The sequence below is a fragment of the Erithacus rubecula genome (genome assembly GCF_903797595.1).
Source record: "Erithacus rubecula genome assembly, contig: scaffold_723_arrow_ctg1, whole genome shotgun sequence".
Taxonomy (NCBI): Eukaryota; Metazoa; Chordata; class Aves; order Passeriformes; family Muscicapidae; genus Erithacus; species Erithacus rubecula.
In genome coordinates this window covers 5,567-30,628 of record NW_027635616.1, presented here as the reverse complement: position 1 = coordinate 30,628, position 25,062 = coordinate 5,567, and the positions used below count along the sequence as shown (strand labels likewise).

The 25,062-nt window shown below is 50.5% G+C and overlaps 1 long non-coding RNA gene across 1 annotated transcript; it reads left to right on the top strand.

Moving 5' to 3' along the window:
* The first annotated feature begins 14,092 nt into the window (after window positions 1–14,092).
* Window positions 14,093–15,495, top strand: LOC306816601. Its single transcript, XR_013777725.1, has 3 exons — window positions 14,093–14,338; window positions 14,782–14,885; window positions 15,441–15,495. It is a non-coding gene; the product is annotated as an uncharacterized lncRNA (long non-coding RNA).
* Window positions 15,496–25,062: the final 9,567 nt, after the last annotated feature.

The following is a 25,062-nucleotide window of genomic DNA, read 5'->3' as shown; positions in this document are numbered from 1 at the left end:
TGGTCAGTAGGAGGTGGTCAGTGGTTTTGGTCAGTGGCAGTGTGGTCAGTTTGGTGGTCAGTGGGTGTGGTCTGTGGGGTGTGGGCATTGGTGTCTTTGCAGTGGGTGTGGTCAGAGGGTTGTGGTCAGTAGGATGTGGTCAGTTGGTTGCGGTCAGTGGGGGTGGTTACTGGGTACACTGAGTGTGGTCAGTGTGAGTGGTCAGTGGGTGTGTCCCTTTGGGGTGATGAATGAGAACGTGCTTGGCCAAGGCAAAAGGAGGCTCCCTGTGTGCCCTGCTCCCCTCTCCCTGAGCTCCTGAGAGCTCTGCAGCCCCTGCTGCCATCCCATCTGCCCAGGCCAGCACAACAGCCCTGGCCTTGGGGCCCTCCAGAGCTGCTCCTGCTCCAGGCCCAGGGCCCATCCCAGAGCTGGGGCAGCCACAAAGCTGTGCCCATTTCTGTTCATTCCTGCTCTGATGAGGATGGATCCTCTGACACTTGGAGGATGCTGATGAATTTTACTTTTCCAGAGGCCTCCTCTTTCTTCAGCTCCTCAGTTCAGGAATTCAGTGACAAAGATTCATAAACATTTGTTGAAAACACCAGAAAAAAAAAAAAGCCCCTGGGATTATTTCAGTTCTCAATTCTTCTGTGGTTAATGAGAAAGATTTCAGAAGTGTATTCCAAGTAAATAAACTATATTGAAAACAATACAGAGAGAACAGTTTTGTCCTGTTGTCTTTTCCTGTTCATAGATTGGTATCAGCCATGTCCAATTGATAGTGACCCCCAGCATTTTCTAATGCAGTCTGAACTGATATGAAAATCAAGACCCTTCATGGCTGACATGACAATTGATCAGATTTTGTCCCCACACCCTTGCCACCATTTTCCTCATCCCATCCCTAGAACTTTTATGGATCAGGGACAGAGTTGCCACCAGGAGTAGGGCAGTGATCCTTCCCCTGTGCTCAGCACTGGTTGGGCAGAACCTTGAGTGCTGTGTCCAGTTCTTGTCTACCAATTTAGGAAGGACCTGGAGGGGCTGGAGCGTGACCAGAGAAGGGCAACAAGGCTGGTGAGAGTTCTGGAACACAAGTCCTGTGAGGAGTGGCTGAGAGAGCTGGGGTTGTTTATCCTGGAGAAGAGGAGGCTCAGGGGACGCCTCATCACTCTCTATAACTCCCTCACCAGAGAGTGCAGCCAGATGGGACTCAGGCTCTTTTCACAAGGAATAGAAACAGGACAGGAGGACACAGCCTTAGGCTGCACCAGGGGAGGTTTAGGCTGGACATTAGGAAATATTCTTTACTAAGAGGGCAATTGGGCATTGCATTGGACTGCCCAGAGAGGTGGGTGAGTCACTGTACCTGGAGGTGTTTCAGGATAGACCCAGCTCTTGGTCCTGTTAAACCTCATCTTGTTGGATTTGGGCCCTGGATCCAGCCTGTCTAAGTCTCAAGGGAGGTTTGAATCCCAGCTAACTTGGTGTCACCTGGGTAGCATGAGGCCCTAGAGTGTTACAATGGTCTTCATGATTCCAAGAGGCCTCCCAGTGTCACAATACCCCTTTGGTTCCTTGGGAGCCTTGGCATCACAAAGTCCCTCAGATCCTTGGGTTCCACAGTGTCAGCACAGTGAATCCTTGGTTCCATGAGGTCTCGTAGTCCAGCAATGCTCTCCTTGGTCCCATAGCCTCTTAGTCACCATGGTGTCAAACATGTTTCCTTCATTCTATGAGTCCCTGATGAGCGGCACTGGCCTCTTGGTTCCATGAGGCCTCCGAGTGCCAACATGAATTCCTTGGTGCTGCAGTGTCACAATGGAGACCTGGTTACACAAGATCCTGCAGTGTCACGAGGGACCCTTGGTTCCATGGGGCACCACAGTGCCACAGTTGTTCCCTTAGTTCCAAGAGTCCTTGCAGTGGAACAATGGCCCCTTGATTCCATTGGGCCCAGACTCTCATAAGGTTCTCCTTAGTTCTGCAGTGGCACAATGGCCCCTTGGTTCCACAAGGCCCTGCAGTGTCACAGTGGCCTCTGTGGTTCCACAAGGACCCAGGGTGTCACAATGGGCTCCTTGCTTCCATGTAGCCCCACAGTGTCACAATGACCCCTTGGCTCTGTGGTGCCGTGTCATACACAGTGTCACTCTGGTCCTCTCTGTTCCACAAGGATCTGCAGTGTCACAATGGCCCCTTGCTTCCCCAGGGCCCTGAAGTGTCACAATCATCACAGAATTACCCAGGCTGGAAAAGACTTGGAAAGCATCACATCCAACCTGTGACCCAACACCACCTTGTCACCCAGATCATGTCACTCAGTGCCACATCCTGTCTGTGCTGAAACACTTCCAGGGACGATGAGTCACCCACCTCCCTGGGCAGCCCATTCCAATGCCCAATCACCCTTTTTGTGAAGAATATTTCCCAATGTCCAGCCTAAACCTCTCCTGGAGCAGCTTAAGGCTTTGTCCTCTTGTTCTGTGACTGTTCCCTGGAAAAAGAGCCCAACACCAACTCGGCTGCACCCTCCTGTCAGGGTGTGATAAGGTCTCCCCTGAGCCTCTTTTTCTCCAGGATAAACAACCTCAGCTCCCTCAGTCAGTCCTCACTGTCCTTGCATTCCAGACACTTCAACAGCCTTTTTGCCCTTCTCTGGACATTCCAGCCCCTCCATGTCCTTCCTAAATTGGTGGGCCCAGAACTAGACACAGAGCACTCAAGTTGTTGCAGTATGTTTCAGTAAAATAGAAATATAAAATTAGTAGTAGTTATGCTAAGGACTGATCAAGTAGCTTAGGCCCTGAGTTGGCAAGAGTGAGGGGTATTCAGTTAAGTAAATTTATGTGTGTACTGAAGTAGAACTTGCTGAAACAGTAGAAATGTTACTCTCTTGAATAGTGCATTGTTTATTTACATGATGTATGTGACTTGTCTAGCCGAGTGTAACAATTTATTACTTAGAGGAATGTAGACAGATTAGGAGAATCTTGAGAAAATCATGTAGGGGTAGTGAAGTAAGAAAATCAAAGGATAAAAAAGAATTCTCCAAGAAGTGTATTTAAGCTCTGAGAAATTGTAATCGGGTGGGCTCTGACTTTGGACGCTAGTCCTCAGACCCCAGGGCCCTCAATAAAGCACCGCACTAAACAACCTAGTTGTTTCGTGTCTCTCTGTCGGGCAACACATGGGCAAATGGTTAAACTGAATGTGCCACATGTTTCCCCAGTATCAATATCCCCACAATCTAAACTGTGGAATGACTATTTCCCCAAAGAGAAACTTTTTGGGATTTTCAACTCATCTCAAAACCTCAGTAAAACGAAATCAGCAGAATTTCCCTAATTCAATGGAACACAATTCCACTGTGTTCTATTACCCTTCAAATACTCAGGGAAACATACTTGTTTTCACTAGAACAGCTGTGACTGAAAATCTGGGGTAAAACCTATAAGAAATGGCAATATACATGAATGTTCCTTTCCACAGCAGCCACAAGCAAACGAGTGGCACTCATTGGCACAGCCTCTTGTCCACATACAGGAGAGTGACCAAGGCAGTGCCAGCCGTCTCAGAGATGGGCAAGGACAAGAAAGGGTTTGAAGCTGTGCCAAGAGAGGTGTACACTGGACATTAGGAAGAACTGCTGCCCAGAAAGGGGCATGAGATATGGGAATGGTGTGCCCCAGGGGGCACTGGTGCAGTCACCGTTGCAGTAGGTGTTCAAGGTAAGCCTGGCCATAGCACTCCAGGCTCAGATCTGCTTGCCGTGGTAACCATGGATCACAGGCTGGAGTTGATCTCCCAGAACTCTTCCAAGCCAGTGCTTGGATTCTGTGACATCACAGCCTCTGGGGCAGCATGGTGCCTGGCAACTGTCCCCAGCCACCGCCGTGCCCCACAGCCTGGGCACACCTCGGCGAGGACAGACGTCCAGAGCGTGTGTGGTGGTGGCAGCTTCCCCAGAGCACCATGGCCGACCCGGTCCCCTGGATCCTGCACTTTTACCTGCTGCTGCTCCTGGGCCATCGTCCCGACCCATCCAGCCATCCTGGGCCGGGCACAGGCCTGTATCTCGAGGAGCTGGAGCTGCAGGACAGGGACCCTGAGCCGACCACCCCATGCGTGGACATATCGTGGCTGTCCTGGACATGCCTGCTGGTGCAGCTGCTGGCCACAGGCACTGTCCTGGCATGGCATCGCTACAGAGGGCGCTGGAGACGCTGGAGAAGGGTGAGGGATGGGGGGTCAGGCAGGAAGGATGGGCTTGGAGCTCTTGGGCAGCCCTTTGGCCAAGGCCCCATGGCAGAGTGGAGCTGAGCCTCTGGCTGGGAATCAGGCCAGGGCTGAGCTCAGGGACAGCCCCAGGCAGAGGCAGCCAGAGCTCTGCTTGCTGCAGCCTGGCCAGGCCTGGCTCTCTTGCTCAGAGGCCAAAGGCAGCCCAGAGAGGGGCCCTGCTCTGCCCCTCTGCCCCTTCCATCGGGATCCCTGTGCTTTGCCTTGCAGAATCGGCACCAGAGGCCTCGCAGCAGCAGCCCAGGACAAGGTTGTCCCACAGAGCTGATCCGGCTGCTGAGGAACAACCGCACCATGCTGCAGCTGTGCCTGCGCTACTGCTCCCAGCAGAGGGCCCAGAACAGCAGAGCAGCACAGGGGGCCAGCCGGAGGAGGAGCATGAGGAGATCCTAAATCTTGCCCCAGCGCTGACCTCCAGCTCCAGCACCGCGTGCAGAGCACTGCAGGGAATGTGTGACCCGTGCCAGCCCGGGCACGGCGACATTCCCCATCTTAGGCCTTAGAGACACCCCATCCTTAGCTGTAGCAACCCCCACCACCTTTTCCACAAGAAGCTGACCTTCCCCTTAGTGTTCTGGTTCTAAGTGTTTAAGTAATTTAGGCATAAGGTTCTTACCCCATAGTCTTCTAGTCCCCCTGTATTGTAGACTTTTAGAGTAGTAAAGTTAATAAAGTTCATGTTCTCTGCACATCCTGTGCTGTTTGCTTGATATTCCATCCAAGAGAAAACACAGAGTGATGGTTTTGGGCAGGAGCTCCAGACTGCCTGGAATGGAGAGCCTGAGTGCACCAGCAGCATTTGCAAGAGTGCAAATGTAGGGCAAGTGGAATGAAGATGGTGGGCAGTATACTGACTGCTCAATATGGACTGCCCCATGTGTGTCCACAACAACAAAGATGGTTTGGTGTTCCTTGAAGGATCCGGTTTCCACCTGTTCCTCAGGGTAACGATCTCCACATACAATAGTTCATAAATCTTCCCACCTTTTGGCCAGAAGCCACTCGCTTTGGGAAAGGACTATAAAAGCGACTTTCTCAGAGGAGGACCCCGAGATCTCCCCAGATGGCAACAGACATCTATTGGCTGCTCCACGAGGATTCGTCTGCCCGTCTTGGTAGCTATATCCTCGACCCCCCTTTCTCTCTCTCTCTCTCTCTCTCGCTGTCCCACTATCGCACTTTGATTGGCACTAAATAAAGTGCATTTCTCCAAAACCGGTTTTGTCCCCTGCTGTGTCTTTTGCGCTCTGAGATCCATAAAAGAACCTGTCACGACTCCCACTCTGGTTGGGCAGATTCTAACACATCCCAACAGCACACAGCCAGCAGTATCACATGAATCAAGATGCCATTATCCCCACCCATAAAATTTTGGCTAGAAAGTCAAAGGGTGCTCAGTAAAACCCACTCTCCCTTCAACAGCCCCAGTTTGCCTGTGGGCAACTCTGACAGACAATAGAAATTGACTGCAGGCTATTGTGCCTTGAATGAAGGGACTCCACTGTGGGAGCTAAGACAGAGTGATGTGGATTTAATTAGCATAAGCAGCTTGATAACCAAGATGCCCTGGCAAGAGCAAACAGAGCTTTGAAGACTCCATGAAGATTGGATCAAGACTGGTGACAGGAAAGAAGAATGAATCAAGTAGAAATATTGCAAATGTGTAAGCTTGTCTGTGTGATGTTTAACCCAAACAATGTGGTAAAAGCTTTCCTAAGAATGGTATATAAGCACATGTAGCTGAGAGTAAATTTGGATTCTGATCAGCAGTCAGTAGACCCCCTCTCTCTCCCAGTCGTTGATTCTCCAGTGCTGAGCGCTGCCGTGCCGGACACGCTGGATCTCCAGGAGGAGCTGGAGCCCAAGGCAGCAAAGTGGCACCATTGACATTGCCAATGCATTTTTCTCCATTCCTTTGGCAGCAGAGTGCAGGCCTCAGTTTGCTTTCACCTGGAGGGCACGTGCAGCACACCTGGAACCGACTGCCCCAGGGGTGGAAACACAGCCCCACCATCTGCCACGGGCTGATCCAGGCTGCACTGGAAAAGGGTAAAGCTCCAAAACATCTGCAATACATCAATAACATCATTGTGTGGAGGAACACGGCAATAAAAGTATTTGAGAAAGGAGAGAGGATCATCCAGATTCTTCTGGAAGGAGGTTTCGCCAACGAGAAGAGCAAAGTCAAGGGACCTGCCTGAGAGATCCAGTTCCTGGGAGTAGAGTGGCAAGATGGACAGAGCCAGATCCCCACTGAAATGATCAATGAGATCATCACAGTGTCTCCACCAACCAGCAAGAAGGAAACACAAGCTTTCCTAGAAGCCATAGGTTTGTAGAGAATGCATTCCTGAGTGCAGCCACATTGTGAGCCCTCTCTGCCTGCTCACCCTAAGAAGAACAATTCCAGCTGTGGCCCTGAACAGCAACAAACCTTCACCCAGACCAAGCAGAAAATCGCTCATGCAGTGCCCTTGGCCCAGTCAGGATGGGACCAGAGGTGAGGAATGTGCTTTACTCTGCAGCCAAGAACAATGGCTTGTCCTGGAGCCTTTAGCAGAAGGTGCCTGGGGAGACTCGAGGCTGAGCACCAGAATTCTAGAGTTAAAGTTACACAAAGTCTGAAGCAAACTACACTCACCAAAAAAACCCAAAAAAGTTATGTGCCTACAATAAGAAAGTTCAAGCCACCTCAAAAGAAATTATCACAAAAGCACAACTCCTCCTGGCACCCTGACTCCCGGTGTTGGGGTGGGTGTTTAAAGAAAAGGCTCCTCTACCCACCACGCCACCCACACCACATGGAGCCCATGGATTGCTCTCATCACACGGCACGGCCGGATTAGAAACACAAATCACCCTGAAATTTTAAAAACACTGAAAACCAGCCACAGAATAAAAACTTTAGTCTCACTAACAAAAAGGAGCAGAAACAAGTAACCCAGGCTAAAAAGCTCCACCATACAACCAGCTGCCAGCACAAGAAACACGCTGTGCTCTTTTCACTGACAGTTTCTGTCTCATAGTTGAGATGAACCAGAACTGGAAAGTGGCTGCAGGGAGCCCCACATGACGAGTCACACAAGCCACTGAAGGAGAAGGTGAATCAAGTGCACATGTAAGTGTAACACAAGTAAGACGTGCTAAAATCAAGCAAGACAAGCCCATAAAGCCTCTCTAATATGGGGGGCAGTATTCCAAATATAAGTATAAAGAAGCCCAGCAAATGAACTACATCACACTGCCTCAAACCCCCCAAGGCAAGTGCTACGTGAGCACAATTGTAGAAGCCACCACTAGATCATTAGAAACCCACCCTGTACCTCACACTACTACTCAAAACACCATCTGAAGCCCAAAAAAGCAAGTCCTATAAAGACACAGCACCCCTGAGAGAATCGTCCGACAACAGGACCCATTTCAAGAACAGCCTTAGAAACACCTCAGCCAAAAACCAGGATATTGAATAAATAGATCATATCCCTTATCACACACCAGCTGCCAGGAAAGTTGAACTGTACAACAGATTACTTAAAATTACCCTAAAGGCACTTGGCAGGGAAACATCCAAAAATTGAGAAATGAACTTAACAGAAGCCACCTAAATAGTCAACACCTGAGAGTCCATCACTCAAGCAAGTCCTGCCCAGTCTGAAGCCTTGCACACAGTGGATGGGGACAAAGTTCCTGTATTAAACAAAAAAAGGAATTTTAAGACTGTTTAGATTAGGCCCATCTCAAGCAAAGGCAAACCAATCCGTACAATTGTTTTTGCTCAAAAACCCAGTTACACTTAGTAGGTAATGCAGAAAGATAAAGAAACCCATTGAGTACCACAGAAAAACCTAATTTTAAGTGAGAATTGTGTGTAAAGTTTCACTGTGGATAAATATATATCGCAGAGTTGAAAGAAGGTATTAATTAAGGTATGATGCAGATGGTAATAGAATAAGGAGTAGATCATGTCTTAAGTTGCAATGCAAGATGCAAGCAGAAGTATACATTCTATCAGCATCTGCTGAAACCAGGTGGAGCACGGCTCCTTATCTCTTCCATGACCCATTCCTCAGAACTCCTCCCCACGAGGAGTTATACCTTATGGGAGATGCCCCACACAAGGAGAAAAGCCAAGCATTTCCTACCTAAATAAAATATGAAATTTAAAACATCAGAGCAACTTTTCCTACTAAATTCCCAGAAGAAGACCAGGCCTATCTTCATCACCTCTAAAGGTTAAAAAAGTAACTACACCCTTCCCCAAAATCATTGCTTCAACAAAACAACATCTGTCCCTCCAAGAAAACTATAGGTACCATTATTCAGACTGTAACCAACACCCTGAGCAACAGGGTTACAGGCTGCATTCTGAACTTGCCTGTGTTTTGGTCTTGATATTACTATACTTTTATTTTCATTTTCCCAGTGAAAAACTGCTATTCTAAATCCCATATCTTTGCCAGGGAGCTCCTTAATTTCCAAGTCATATTAATTTCCAGGGAGGGAGTTTACATTTTCCATTTCAAGAGAAGCTCCAGAGCTCCTCAGCAGACACCTGTCTGTCAAACCAAGACAGTGCCCTGCTGCAGCTCCATCCCCATGGCAGGATCCGCGCTGGATGATCCCCAGGGACCCCCGGTGGGCAGAGCCCCCCTGAGCCCTGGTGCTGCTGATCCGTGTTGGGAAGACACCTGGCTGGGGGCTGCACACCCTCCCTGTGGCCTGGATTTTCCTTGCATTTCTCTTTGTCCTTCCCAAACACCCAAAAACCGGGTAAAAATAGAGATGTTAAATACCGACCTGCTTGGGGACACGGCGGGATCTTCCAAGGGATGCGGGAGACGCTCGGTTCCAGGGATTTGAGGGGTAATGGGAGGGACCTGGGGGTTGCTCAGGGCTTTGGGCACCCCAGTTCCAGCGGCTCTGTCTGTGCTAGGAGACCGCTGGGAGCTGAGGAGGAGCGGGAGGAAGAGGAGGAGCGATTTTGGAAAGACGCGCTTCCCTCGATGGCTCGCTGAGGCTGCAGTTTCCCTGATTCTGGCAGCATCGCCCCCCCAAAATCCCGCAGCTGAGCAGGGAGGGGGAGCTCGCCCCAAATCCACCATGGGGGGCTTCGGGAGGGTTTTATTTTGCGGTTCAGGGGATGTTTGGATCTTGCAGGATCCCAAAGCCGAGCTGGAAATGGCGCTGGCGGGATCTTGGTGGCTCCTTGGCTCTGCGGATCCCCGGCAGAGCCGGGGGGGAAGGCGGGAGCCCCGGAGCGGGGAGAGCGCGGAGGGGCGATCCCGGAGCCGGGGGACCCCCGGCAGCCTGGAGGGGTGCGGGAGGTTGGTGCTGAGCGGGCTCCGGGCCCCCGAGGCTGAAAGGGGCGCTGACTGCTCCAGCTGCCCTTGGGCAGCGCCACCATCAAACCCAACGCGATCAGCCCTTGTTTTCCTCCCCAAACCAGGATTTTCCAAACCTCGGCACCGAAGAGGAGAAGGAGGAGGAAGCCATTAGGACGAGGTCGATGGCCCGGAAGCCGCAGGCAGGTGAGGAGCAAGTCAGTGCCCCTTTCCCTCTGTGTCCTTCTCCATCTCCCAGCCCAGCACGGCCCCGGCTGCAGCACAGCCCTGGGGGGATCTCCTTGCCCTTGCCTCTGGCATGGAGGCAAATCCCATCCTGTCCTTGTCCTTCCTCCCCCAGACAAGGAGCTGAGCACGGACAGCAGAGAGGACAAATCCCCGTGGCACAGCCTCGGGCAAGAGGCCGTTTGCAGCGGCTCCACGGCGCAGGAATGCAACGGGGAGGAAAAGCCCCGCAGATCCCGCAGCAGGAGGGGCTGCAAACGCACAGCCCGGGGATCCCAGCAGGAAAGAGCCAGCCCGGGCCGGGGAGGCGGCCGGAGCTCAGAGCTGGGGCTGCATGAGCAGCTTTACCATGGGGACAAGCCCCACAAGTGCTCAGAATGTGGGAAGGGCTTCAGGTGGAGATCAGAGATGATCAGACACCAGAGAATCCAGACTGGGGAGAGGCCCTACAAGTGTGATAAATGCAGGAAGAGGTTTGAGAGCAGCTCCAGCCTTCTGAAGCACTATCGCACTCATTGGGATGAGAGGCCCTTCTGCTGCCCCAGCTGCGGGAAGGGCTTAAGACAAACTCTGCCCTCGTCACCCACCGGCGCATCCACACAGGGGAGAGACCCTGTGAGTTTTTCGAGTGTGGGAAGAGCTTCTACAGGAGATCTCACTTGACCAGACACCAATGGAGTCTCCACTGAGAGAAGCCCTGTGAGTCCCCTGAGTGCAGAAAAAGCTTCGTTCTGGCTCCCTGTGACCTGGATTTTCTTTCCGTTTCTCTTTGTCTTTCCCAGTCAACCAGTACCGGGGTAAAAATGAAGACATTGAACTAAGACATGCCTGCAGACACAGGGGGATCTTCCAGAGCATGTGGGGGACCCTGTGTTCCAGGGACTTCAGGTTTCCTTGGGGGTTGCTCAGGGCTTTGGGCACCCCAGGCCCAGCGGCTCTGGCTGCACTGGGAGATGCTGACGGAGGTTCTGGGGCAGCTGATCAAGGACCCCCTGCCCTGACACCCTCCCCGTTTCCCCCTGACCCAGCTCCCGCTGTCCCCTGTCCAGGATCCTCCTCTCCCCACTGTCACTGCCCTTGCCCTCAGCCCATTCCCGTCTCACACCACACCTGCCCCTGTCCCAGTTCAGATCCCATTCCCAGTAGCATTCCCTGTCCTGTATTCTCTGCCTGGTTACCGTTCACATATTCCCAGTTCCATATTCCCAGTCCTGTTCCCCTTCTTGTATTCCTGATCCCAGTCCCATTCCCATATTTCCATTTCTATATTTCCAGTCCCCTTCCCATATTCCCATTGCCAATCCTGTTGTCCTATCCCCATTTCTGTTCCCTGTCCCATATTCGAAATCCCCATCCCATATTTTCTCCCCAATTTCTATTTCCATATTCCCTGTTGTGTTCCCATATTTCCATTCCCTTTTCCTGTTTTCATTCCAGTTCCGATGTCCGTTTCCCACTCCCCACTCTCTGTCCCTGTCCCCATTCCTGGTTGTTGGAGAGTGGAACAGAGAAGCCTCTCTGACTCCCTCCAAGAGAGAACAGTATGCAAGAATTAAATTTAAAATATTTTGAGAAATTAAAATACAGGAAACCACACACACATTAAGTAGATGTCTAAGTTTTAGTTTAAGGAATTAGAAATATTAAGTGGTATAGACACGAAGTAGAAGTTTAAATCTTTGTGTGAAGTGCGTAGAAATATGTTTTAAATACTATAAAAAGTAAAAGCCATGGAATCTCCTATGAAATACTGGCTGCACTAAGATATTAAAAACTTAGTTGTAGATAGAATAAAATTACAGTAGGAATATTTTATATATTATTCCCATAGAACAGATAGGCCTTGTGCACAAGTTATACATAAATTTAGGAACTACAGAACGAGAATTCTGATAGATTTAGGAGAAATTCTTCAGGTTCTTAGTGAAACAGGGGATTTAAGGGTTAAATAGAATGAAGAGTAGAACATATGATATCAATTACTGTGTACCAATAAGGAAAGGAGTGCACAAGAGACCCCTGATTTATAGATTTTGCTGGGCTTGCAAAATGAAGGGGGCCTCTCTTCGTAAAAGTGCAGAGTCTGCAAAATATCACAACCGAGAGACTACAGCGCACGCGTAGAAAGACAAGGTGAGAAGTTCAACAGCGAGGAAGACTGCTGTTCTTCATCATTTCCAGCCCACCGACTCATCTAGAGACCACCGACCCAATAAACTACGCAGCCACAATGAATATGCAGCTGATTTCCATACGGAGCGGGGAACAGGCGGGGCAGATAATCAATATGTATAGGCGATTTAGAATATGCATGAACTTCCCTGATAAACAGAAGATTAGAAATCATGTAAGGTACACAGGATTTGGGAAGATGCTCTCCCCCTGCGTCCAGCGCTGAATAAAATACGTACCTACTCCACAACTTTATAGGTTGTGAAGTTTATTTCCGTGCTTCATCCAGTGCAGGCAATGTGCTCTGGGTCTTTGACAGAGCCAGGCTCCTGCACAGCTGCAGCTGGAGGCACCTTAGAGAGAAGCACAGAGGAGGAGACCCAGAGCTGCCCCTGCACTGCTTTGCCCCATCCAGAGGACTGAGCACAAATGCCCAACGGGAGGACGATGCTCAGAGCAAACTTGCACCAGAAGCAGTAAAATAGGCAAAGGTGGCCCCTTGCTGTTTGCGTCCCCTGGGCGCCCTGGGGTTCTGCATGGAATGTTGGCTGTGCCCGTAGCAACCGGCGTTGTCTCCTCCTGCTGCGGCCGTTGGTGGAACGCTGGTGGAGCAGCGGTGCAGCAGCAGCTGCAGCATCTGCTCCTCAGTGCCCCTGAGCACACACCCTCTGGCCTCAGCGCCAGCTCCTGCCTCTGCATCCACACCCTCATCTCCTCGTCAGCCGCCAGGCATCCCCGCAGCACTCTGCCACTCCCCAAGGTAAGGAAATCCCCGTTTGCCCCCAAACCACCAACAGAAAGACAGGAGGCTCCAGCTGCCTGTCCCACCAGCCATGACACCCATGGTCTGTGCTCACTTTCCCCAGAGCAGGATACACATGACAGTGGGCTCCAACTTCTCTAGGAATACTGATGCCTCCAGTTGAAATGCAGACCATTCCCTAGGTGACGCAGAGAGGTGTCATGGGGCAATTGCAGATTCTTATCCACTGATGATCCCATTCAAAGTGCTTGGTACCCACTGAAGTCCTAAAACTATGTTGCCGTGACACCAAAACCATCTGCTCCTTACTGAGGAGTTCAGGGCTTTGGTGGCAACAAATCCTCTTGTGCTCTGGCTCTGCTCACACTTCCACCAAAGCTTTAAAACCACAAAGATGGAACTTCTCCTCCATGATCCCTGCTGTTCAGGACATGCAAGCAGTTGCAAAGGCTTGTCCTCCAATACTGGCTTTCACCTACAAAAACCAGTCTAGTTACAGCCATTATTATGTACTTACATACTTTCCTCACTTACAGATACATAATCCTTTGATATCTTTAGAGATTTTTCCTCTGCCACCTCCATGGGATCTCTTTTCTCTAGAGATATTGGTACACATTTCTTGATGTTTTTCAGTGCTTGTAGGGCTGGTTCTGCGTCTCGGTCAGAGGCAGCCGTGCAATACCACCTTGTGTGGTTCTTCTCAACAACACAATCACAGTATCACCAAATTTGCATGGTTGAAATAGATCCACAAAATTCCTGCACAGGACAGTCTCAAGAATCACACCCTGTGCCCAAGAGCAATGTCCAAACAATTCTTGAGCTCTGGCAGCCTTGCTGCTGTCACCCCTTCCCTGAGGAGCCTGTTCCAGTGCCCAAGCACCCTGTGGCTGAAGAACCCCTTGCTCATATTCCACCTAAGGCTCCCCTGGCACAACTTCCATGCCGTTCCTTTGGGTCTTCTCGCTGGCCCCAAGACTGAAGGCAGCAGTGCATGCCTTCCTGCTTCCCCTCTTGAGGATACTGCAGCCATCTGGGGGTCCTGCCTCAGAAGTTGCAAGTGAAATGTAGCAATTACAGCAAACGGAGGGTTGTTGGGACAGAGGAATTGGTGGTTTGCGATGCTGAGGATGAGAAGGAAGGCTCCTGACACATGGCGGCAGAATGATTTTTATCTGCAGCATTCTTTTCATCTCTTTCAGGTGGAAAGGAGAGGCACCATGAAAAGGAAAGCAAGAGCCCCCATTAAGCCGTGAGTTTTAGGGATTACAGGATGGCAAATTTGAGGACTGGCCACCAGCAGAACTGCTCTTTCAGAGTCAGCTGGGATGGGTTCAAGCCCGTGGCTCCACGGGATGTGTCTCTTGACACACCACTTGCCTTTCTTACCTTTGCTTCCTTCTTGCTTTCAGAAAAATCAACGTTGGCAGTGACTTTCAGGCCGAGCTCCCCGAGCTGCAGAGCAGACCGCCAAGTGACGATGAAGAGCCTGCATCCCTGGTCTGGAAGCCCTGGGGGGATGATGACTCTGACATGGACAAACCTGACAGAGGTGGCTGCCCAGCTTTTCTTCCACCCCTGAGATATCTGCATGTGTAAAACTCTCCTCTTTTGCTCAAAAGGCAGCTTTGTGCATGCTATGCTTTTCTCCTTGTCTCAACTATCGTCCCACGTGGCCATGTTAGAGGCAAGGAGAATGCTCTGTTTGTGCAGCAGAGCAGAAAAATGAACAACTTTCCTGTTCTCAGACTTGGTTGGCACCATTTGCCACTGGAAGAAGGGAGATTGGCAAATGCATCATTTTAGAGAATATGGTTTGAAGGGAGAGCCAGCACTAAATGGGCCCTTGCTTCAGCTGCCCCTTTCTTTGCTCTCCTTTTCATGCTCTCCAACCTGCTGTCTTCTGCTCCTGCGCTTTCCTTCTCCCTTGTATCTCATCCTTTCCCCTTCCTTGGCTCCAGCCTGACTTGCGGTGGGATTTTGTTGTGCTTGCAGTAAGAGAACTGTTGGACATGGCCAGCTCCCGTGGCTTTCCCAGGGCAGCAGCTAACCTGGAGCTCGCCCTGCACTGCCTGCACCAGGCACGCGGCAGCGTTCCGGTAAGGAGCGGCTCTTTGGGCACAGGGAAGAGGGGACAGGGAAGAATGACTAAGGCCTGGCCACTGGGACAGCCTTTCCTGGCTGCTCCTTGAAGAGCAGAGTTAAGAAGAAGCGCAGCTGCCTGCTGTGTCTCCTCCACCTGTGTCAGGGCTCAGCCCAAATGGCTCCGGCAGGGACAACATCTCTCCTGGAGGCACTGGCCCAGGGTACCAAAGCCTGCTGCCTTGCAAACCTCCGGGAGATCTTGGTTCTCCAAGACATTTTGGGGTGGATTGAGGGAAAACTCCCAGAAGCCTCAGCAAGCTGAGACAATTCTGGGTGCAGGAGGAGCAAAATGGTGGAGTTGGTGAGCCACATGCCACTCTTGGGGAGCACGACTAAAGGACTGGGTAGCAAAAAGGAGGGATTGGCAGCAAATCACAAGGTTTGACCCATAAGAGATCCAGTGGAAGGAATGCCTGAAGAGGCAAAGTAGATGAAAGGCAGAGTTTATGTTTCTTGGCTCTTTTGCATGTGGTGGGGCAGCTGAAGCCTGTGTCCCTTTGATCTTGCAGGAGGCTCTGGAGATGTTGCTCTCAGGGGGACCTGCGACACCTCAAGGCCACCCCTTGGCTGATTACCATTACGCAGGTAAGCAAAGCAGAGCTTGTTCCTTCACTCACAGCTGCTGCCGTCCCCTCAGCTGCCATGTCAGGCGTTTACGCTTCAACGGCAACACCTGCACAAGGTCTCGTCTTCTCTGGGGGCGGGGAAAGCAGCAGCATCCAGTCCTTCAGCCTGACTCCTTTCCCGTGCTTTTTTCCCTGGGCAATGCCTGCTCTTGCCTTCCTTACTTTCTGAGGGAGCAGACGTGCACAGGTGAATGATGGATAGTGCCGATTGCCTCTTGGTGGCCAGTGGGATCTACCTCAAGTGGCAAGAAGCATCAATTTACCTGCTGCTTTTATTTGCCAGGCTCTGACAGATGGACTCCTGAGGAGAAGGAGTCCTTCCTAAAGGCTCTTCTAACCTATGGCAAGGATTTTAATCTCATCCAGAAGCAGGTAAAGCCATAGGATGTTCTTAACACTGGCAGATCATAAGAGGGAAATGTTGCTTATTTCTGGTTCCAAATACTGCAATTCAGTCTCGCTCTTCTCCTAGATGAAAAATATTGGAATAATAAAGATATGGGGCATCCCTTTTCCTGCGGATGAAAATCCTGTGTGAAAGCAGTGATTGTGCCTCTCCAACCCTTTCCTCCAAGCTCTTTTGGAAGACACAGGTTTATTCTGTCACATTTGTCGCATGCTTGTGCTGCTGCTTCCTCAACATATTGTGCCGGGAGGACTGGAAGGGAAAGAAAAACTGTGCTGGGTGGATTTGTTGTTGATCTGTGCATCATGTGTGTTATGCATTATGCAGCATAATCCACGGCTTTCCACGTGGCAGAATGCCTCTTTTACTCCCTATTTATTTCATTCTATGCCCTACTCCACTTACTCCATGCTTTTACTTCCTCGTTTACCCCATCCTCTACTTCTTCTCCCACCCACACTACAGGATGGCCATTTCACATTCCTTCTTTTTCTCTTCACAACAGATTCCAAGTAAGACTGTGGCACAGTGTGTGGAGTACTACTACTCCTGGAAAAAAGAAAGACTTGCCCACACTCTTGCTCAGGTGAGTGGGAAGAAAGTCAAGACAAGGCAGCAGTGTCAAGAAACTGAGAGAAAAGGACAAAACCTGCTGGCGAACCATGTGAGACACAGCTCTGCCAGGTCCCATGCCCTGGGAAAGGCACAGCAGATGCTGCCATGATCTTCATTGTGCTGCTGCTCTGAAATAGGGAATTCTGGAGCATCCCTTTGACCCAACCAAGCAGCACCTTCACCAAAATCGGCTTTGACTCTTTGTAGACTGGTTTTTCAGGGACTGGCACCTTCACTGATGCCAATCAGATCCTTCATTTCCCACCGCTTGCTAACATCTCCATTCCCGGCTGCATTTGTGGAGGAAACATAGGGATAGAGAGATGTTAGGCAGAGAGGTATATTAAAAAAATGTCGATCTGAAGACACGCACATATTTAACTCAGGCCTGTGGGCAGTAGAAAGGAGGTGTTTTTTCCTGCAAGGTGCTGTGTTGACACCCCACCAGCACAGCCCACCTCCAAATCCAGGCATTTTCTCAGCTCTTCAGGGTTTGGAGCAATTTCCTTAGGCCACGAGATTTTTGCGCTGGACGCTCTGATTTCCAGCTTTGTGGGAGGAAGGAAATATTGATGAGGATCCTTTATTTTCCAGACGGTGCGTGAAGCAAAGAGGAGCCAAAGCCCTCCCAGAAATGAGCCTGGGGAGACAGGCAAGAGAAGGCGCAAGAGGGCCTGCAAGGCGGAGTGTCCCTGCTGCCAACCGGCCCAGCCGCCCCGCTCGGCGGGAGGCCCCTTTCCCTGCGGGCAGTGCCAACGGTGCGCAACTTCTTCCTCTGGCTGCTCACAGCCCGGCCCTGGCACTAAAACACGCTGGCCCTTCCCAAAGGCACCACGGGGCAAGCCCAGGCCACTTGGGGGATGGCCCCTCGCAGCCGTGCTCAACGTGCTGACAGCCCGCTTTCAACCCAAACTGCTCACTTAAAGCCCAGCATTCAGACTGAAACCTTGCCGTGCCCCAGCAAGGCACAGCTCAAACAAGTAGGAATAGGCACACCAGAGCTTGCTTTGATGCTGCTGCTGGAATTCAAAAGAGGTTGAGGCAAAAAGAGAAAAAATCGCAAGGAACTGAAACAACAAAGATTCATGGTGCTGAAAAATTCACCTAGGTGTCTCAGCCTGGAAAGACAGAGAAATACATAGAGAAATGGAAATCTGGGAGATGGGTTTAATGGTGTGCATTGAATGAACAATGGATGGTTTGTTTCCTATCTTCCAGGGTGTTTGCAACCACGAAGGGGAGGAACGCACACAGGAGAAGACATCACCCACAGAAGGAAGCAGAAGAGCCTCTCGCCAAGAAGAGAAAACCAAATTAGCCCTGCAGCTGTCCAGGCCTAGCAAGAGTTAGACATCAAGAGGAATAGATGGAAATAGGATGGTTTCTGAAGATGTTAGGCTGCTTTATTTTTCCCTTTAGTTTACTAGATAGGCATTTCTCAATTGATTAGCTAAGATTTGTTAGTATTATTAGAATTTGATTAGTAGTATTAAATTTATCCGTAAATGTAGGAGGTTTGGTGTTATTGGCTATGCTCCTTCTTTCCTTATTTAGTCTGTGTTAAGTTAAAAGCTGTCTTGTTCATTAAACCAAAGTTTGTTCCGTTTTGTCTTTTGTCTGTATGAAATCCTCAAGCAATGTTTGTTCCATTTGTTTGGTGTTACAAACACAGCATTTGCCCCGAGAGAAGAATCTGGGCACGTGCCTCCTCCCGCAGGCCCAGCCCCTTGCTCAGCTGGCGGGACTTACAAAGGTGTGTCCCCATTCCTGCCAATGCAATAACGGTGGGGTTTCATCCTTTGATTCCTGAAAATCTCACCTGGGACTGCAAAGGGAGGCTTTGTTTAATTCAGGCAATTGTGTCTAAATGACTTGGCCTTGTCTCACTATGCTTGCAGGGATAAAAGCTATGGGCTTTAGTCCTTTAACCCAGCAACAAAGCTTTCCTGAGTTTTGGTGCACAGATGGACTTGGCCACATCCAAGGACTTTTCTAACCTCTCTGATTCTGTAACATTAATAGCCACGTGCACTAAAAAGAAAGCAGTAGTTCAGTTCAGTTTCTCCTGAAAGGACCAGCCTCCCACTCTGGGCCTCGAGCAACCTCCTCATCCGAAGCAAAGCGCGTGTGAACATTACCCTCTCACTTCTCACAGCTTTGGCATCTGCACCAAAGAAGCATCAAACTCGCCCCTTTAGCTGGCCCAGGAAAAGGCATTCCCTGGCCAGGCTTTGGGAGCAGGGGCTGGGGAGCAGGGAAGGAGGGGTGGCAAGGCAGGGGCAATTGCCAGGCTGCTTCTGGGACACTGACACAAGCTTGCCCTTGTCTGATGCAGCCAGGCAGCATTTGGAGCCTACAAAGTATCGGCTTTGCAGTGGGCCTTGTTACAGCTGCCCCCTCCCTTTGCTGCTGTCTGTGGAACAAGCAGCCTGGGAAGGAAGCAAGATTTGCTTTACTTAACCTCAGGCAGGAAAGCAACCAAACCTGCTGGGTTTTGCTGTATCTGGGACATAAGTAGGAAAACAAATGGGAAAACCTTTGGTGTGAAACAGGAATTCTGTTACTGTTAGTCTCCTAGAGGAATCCAACAGGCTTTTGAGATGAACATTTGGCTCCTTCAAGGGAGCGGGAAGAAAGACCTAGGAATTCTGCATCAATCCCTTGCTAAGGAATTGCTGCTGGCCTGTCCCCATCATTTACCCTGGAAAACAACCTGTTGCTCCAAGTTTCAAGGAATGAGTGTTGAGCTGAGACACCAGCTCAGGACCCCAAAGGAGGGAAAACACCAGGCGACATTATTAGGCACCAGACAGTTTAGAAAGGGCCAGCACGAATGCCTCCACTTTGAGAGACAGCTTTGGAGTTGGTTCTCCACAGAACAACTTGCAATTTCTTGCCCCTCTCAGAGCCAAAAGAAAGGCAGCAGCACGAGTCCTTCTGCTTCTCCATGAAACAGGGGATTGAAGGGTTAAATAGAATGAAGAGTAGAACACATGGTGTCAATTATTTAAGGAATACACATAGGAGACCCCTGATTTATAGATTTTGCTGGGCTTGCAAAATGAAGGGGGCCCCTCTTCGTAAAAGTGCAGAGTCTGCAAAATATCACAACCGAGAGACTACAGCGCACGCGTAGAAAGACAAGGTGAGAAGTTCAACAGCGAGGAAGACTGCTGTTCTTCATCATTTCCAGCCCACCGACTCATCTAGAGACCACCGACCCAATAAACTACGCAGCCGCAATGAATATGCAGCTGATTTCCATACGGAGCGGGGAACAGGCGGGGCAGATAATCAATATGTATAGGCGATTTAGAATATGCATGAACTTCCCTGATAAATAGAAGAGTAGAGATCATGTAAGCCCTGGGCTCAGAGCCCTCCCTCCTGCTGGGGCCGTGCAGGGGCCATGGGCCTGCCCCAGGCTCCTGTTCTGCCCCAGGAGCAAGGCTGCAGCTCCAGCCTTTGTGCCCTGGGCCGCAGCAGCCCAGGGCAGGCCCAGCTGCAGAGCTCCCAGCCCCGATGGGCTTCACTGCAGCACTGCTGAACACTGATCCCCATCCCAGATTTGCTCTCCGCTTGCTGCTTCCACATTCCCTCTCCTGTTCCCATATTTCCATCCCCAGTCCCATTTCCCGTCCCTGTCCCCATTCCCATTCCCTTTCCCCTCTCACTGGACGCCGTCGCCATCGCTCCGTTGCCCCTCACGGCTCTCACGTGACCGCAAAAACCCCGCGCTGCTCCTGCCCACCAATCCCAGCACGCGATCGCTCCTGGATTTGCATAACCACGCCCTCTGGCCACGCCCACAACTCTGGTCTCAGCTACCGCCGGCTGCAGCCGCCTCTGGGCGCTCTTTGCTCCCAGTTCCATCCCAGTGCTCCCAGTAAGAGCGGCACTGTCAGGGAAAGCGGTCCCAGTTCCTTCCCAGGGCTCTCAGCATCGCTGCTACTGCTCTCGCTGTCATTCCCAGTGCTCCCAGTATCACTCCCAGCGCCGCGTGGCCTTCACCCCCTCTAGCACCCCCCACGGCAGGGCACGGCTGCCTCTGGGTGTTGGCACCTGCCCGGCCGGGCTGGGAGGGGTGCAGCAGAGGGAAGAGAAGCAAGAGAAGCAGCAGGAGGAAGAGGAGGAACACAAGAGGAGCAGCAGGAAGAGGAGGAGTGTTTTTGGAACCAGTCCCTTCTTCATCCCGACCACTCAGGCCGCAGCTCCCCCGAGTCTGGCCCCATCATCAGTGACCCCTGGTGGGCAGAGCCCCGCTGAGCCCTGTTGGGAATGGATCCCAGCTGGACACTGATCTGGATGGACACCAGACCATGGATCCCAACTGGACACTGGTCTGGATGGACACCAAGCCATGGATCCTAAATGGACACTGGTCTGGATGGACACTCTGCTGCCTCTGATCCATGCTGGGAAGATCTAGCTGTGGTTCCACATCCTCCTGGCTCCTCTTGGGCACTTGGACACATCCACAGACCAACATCAGAAATCCATTGTGGAGTGCACATTTGTCGTCTTCTGACCCGAGAAAAATCTCACTTTTTGCATCTTGTCATGGCATCAAACAACGCTGAATAACTTTGGAGACCTTCTCCAGCCTAAATTCTCCATTTTAATTGTCTCTGGCCCACGGGCCTCTTCCACGACTGAATGGGGAGGGATTAGATGAAAACCCCATGATTCTGGAGACACTGGGCGGAAATCCCTTCACAAAAGGTTCTTCACATGGATGCTCTGCCTGCTGGGACATGTAAATCCTTTTGTTCTGATCTTGAAATGTCAAGGTATCTGTTTAAAAAACTTTGAAAGTTCTGAAAGTGTGGTAAAAATAAAAATGTTGAACTAAGGCATGGATGGGGACCTGTGGGGGGACAGTGACAATGGTGGGGACATGAGTGGGGACATGGGGGACATAGATGGAGACATGGGGGACATAGGGACATGGATGGGGACGTGGATGGGAACATGGCAGGGGACATGGCAGGACATGAGTAGGACACAGATGGACATGGATAGGGACATGAGGGGACATGAATGGGACATGGATGGGGACATGGCATGGATGTGGATATGGTTGGACATGGGTGGGGACATGGCAGGACATGGATGGGCATGGATGGCGACATGAAGGAACATGGATGGGACATGAGGGACATGGGTGGGGACATGGCAGTACATGGATGGGACATGGATGGGGACATGGGGGACATGGATGGGGACATGGGGGACATGGCCATGGATAGGGACATGAGAGACATGGATGGGGACATAGATGGACATGGATGGGAACATGGGGGACATGGGTGGTGACATGGGGGACATGAATGGCAACATGGGGGAAATGGCCGTGGATGGGGACATGGCAGGACAGGGATGGAGACATGGCAGGACATGAATTGGACATGGATGGGGATATGGGGGACATGGTGGGACATGGACATGGATGGGGACGTGGGGGTGTAAGAATCGGTCTGAAGTTTTCTCTGATCTGCCTCAGAACCATCATCAGACACTGGGCCCTGAGATTGCACCACTTGCCCTGACCCGGAGCTCCGGCCTGGCCCAGGTGGATGCTGGTGGGCCAAGGGCTGTTTGTAGCTGTGCCTGGTGCTTGTCATGGGGCACTGCAGGGTGCTGGTTATCGCACCCTGTCCCCCCTGCATCATGGGGCTACGATCTCCACACACAATAGTCCATAAATCTCCCCACCTTTTGGCCAGAGGCCACTCGCTTTGGAAAAAGACTATAAAAAGTGACTTTCCCCGAACTGGCTTTGAGATCTCTTTCTCCCCAATGGATTGAAGATGTGTCTCGTCTCATCTTGTCTCATCGGAGGCCACGAGGATGCGTCCCGTCTGTTGGTAGCTATATCCCATCCTTTCTCCCTCTCTCTCCCCATTTTACTTCATCCCTCTCTATCTCCCTCTCTCAAAACTTGATTGTTAGCACACAATAAACTGCATTACTGCTTTCTGCTAAACAAACCTCAGTCTCTTGCTTTTGTCTTTTGCACCCTGGGGTTGAACGAACCATCACGACTCCCGCTCGGTTTGAGCGGATCGTGACACTCCTGGGCCAAGGCCCCCTGAGCTGGCCAGGAGCCCAGACCTGCACTCCCAATGCCAGGGCTCTGCACAAAAGTGTCCATGCCAAACAGGTCAGCGAGTTTCCCTGGGAACAGAGGCACCCAGGCTGGGCTGTTGATATGCTGGGGGGTAGAAAGTGTCTGCAGAGATACCTGGACAGGCTGGACCATGGGCTTGATACCGAAATAACGAGAAAAAGAACTAATGTAGATATAGCAATAGCAGTAGTTATGCTAAGGCTTAGAAAGCAGCAGTTCACAAGCAGGCCCTGGGAAACAGGCCCGGGAATGTACTAAGAACTACAAACTAATAATTAAAGGATCTAGTAGAGCATGCAGAACACGATGAAATAATAAACGATAAAGGTTATGTATAATCAATGATAAAGGGTTCTGGTGGTGGGAAGACAAGCAAGGGGGATTAAAGGGGGGTAGCCTACAGTTTTGAGTAGACAAGCATGTAGAATTTATGACTTTTAGGAATAATATCTACAAGATTTATGTAGCTGTATTGTCTTGAAGAATGTGTACTTCTGTACTTAGAGCACTTTGTAAAAGGATATAAAAACCTGACGAAAAAGGGGAACTGCGGGCTCTGACTTTGGACGCTAGTCCTCAGACCCCAGGGCCCTCAATAAAGCACCGCACTAAACAACTCTGTTGTTTCGTGTCTCTTCTTCACTGTCGGGCAACAGGCTGAGGTCACCTGTACAAGGTTCAACAAGGTGAAGTGCCCCATGCTGCACTTCGGCCACAACAGCCATGGGAGGCTCCAGGCTGGGGGCAGAGTGGCTGGAAAGCCACCCAGCTGAAAAGGTCATGGGGGTGCTGTTTGGCAGTGGATGAACATGAGCCAGCGAGTGCTCAGGTGGCCAAGAAGGCCAAGAGCATCCTGTTTTGGGATATGCTTTAGTGGTGGCCTTGGCTGTGTTAACGGCCTCAGGTTATTAGAGAGATTCTCTGGTCTTGAAAGGGTTTTCCAATGGAAACAGTTCTGCAGCTCTAAACCTCCATTCCTTGTTTTCAAGGATGCAGTCCTAAATAGACCTGCATTTGTGTTTTTAAGGAATTTAGCATCTCCCTTTCCTTGAAAGTAAAGGGAACCAGGCTTTAAATGCTCTTAAAATAATTTCATTCCTTGATCTTCAGCTGTGCATTTGAATTGAGGTGCTTTTGTGCAGAAAGTTTGGACCGTGAGATAAATGCAGGAAATTTAGCTGCGATGGCACTTGTTCTATCTTATTTTCTGCTTCCTTTCCCCATGGGTAGCAAATTTGGGAGTATTTGTCTTGTGCTTTGAGTTCTGGCTCAGACTTGCTCACAGAAGTGTTGTAAAATCTTATCTGTTGATGCTTGGCTAGCAAGTAACAGACATGGCTCAGCTGAGGCCCTATTAGCAGGCCATGAAAATGGCTCGTCTGAGGATTCAGGGCAAGAATCTAGCTGCTAAACTGCACGTATTAGCAAGGTCAGACAATAGAAGCCTATTAATAAAGTTGATACTACTACAGCTAAAGGATGTGAGAGAAGGAAGAGATGGTTAGTTTGTTGCTATATAGAGAATAGATGCAGTTAGGCTTGCTGCTAAAAAGCACGTATACAGACTTAGCTAAAAATGCAGAAGGAGTGGTCATCTCACACTTAAAAGAGCCAATAGTAGGAGAGGCGTATGTACCTAAAACCAATGAAATTATGCCAAATATGCCTAAGTCATTATATTTTGGATTATAAATATAGATGGTGCCTTTAATAAATCGAACTATGCTTTATCAATCACACTGATTGGTTGTGTATTTCCCTTGCTGAACTTCCTCCACACTTATCTACTCCTTTCTCCAGAAAAAATCTTGCCGACTGGTAGGAACTGCTAGAGACAAGGCTTTCAAACCAGTCCCCAGTACGATTAACCCAATGTCCCTGCTTAAATCCATGTATGCTTGTATTAGAAGGAGTGAACTATTCTAACTCCCCTGCCCCCTCCCTTTTTTTTTTTTTTTTTTTTTAGCTCTTTGGGCAAGTCCTGTATGCCATTCCAAGTCTTTGTTATCAAATGTGTGGAGTGATGTTGCTGCTGTAGCAGCACCCTGAGTTCAGTGGGAACAACTCCAGAGCACTGGGTGCCACAGCAGTGGGCACGGTGAGAGACTCGCCTCCACTGCCATGGCCATCCAGCCATGGGGAGAGCAGCTGCTGGGGCTGCCCCCATTCTGCCAACAGCAGTCTGCCCCCAACATGTGGACTGTGTGGCCATGATTTTGGCAGAATGCGGAAAATGCATTGTTTGAAGGTATTTTCATGTTTTCTAACATCACCTGACCTGGAGCAGCTTGGTAGGCAGGATGCCCTGTGGGCAGGGCCATGGCAGGGATGGGTGGCTGTCACTTGCACTGGCA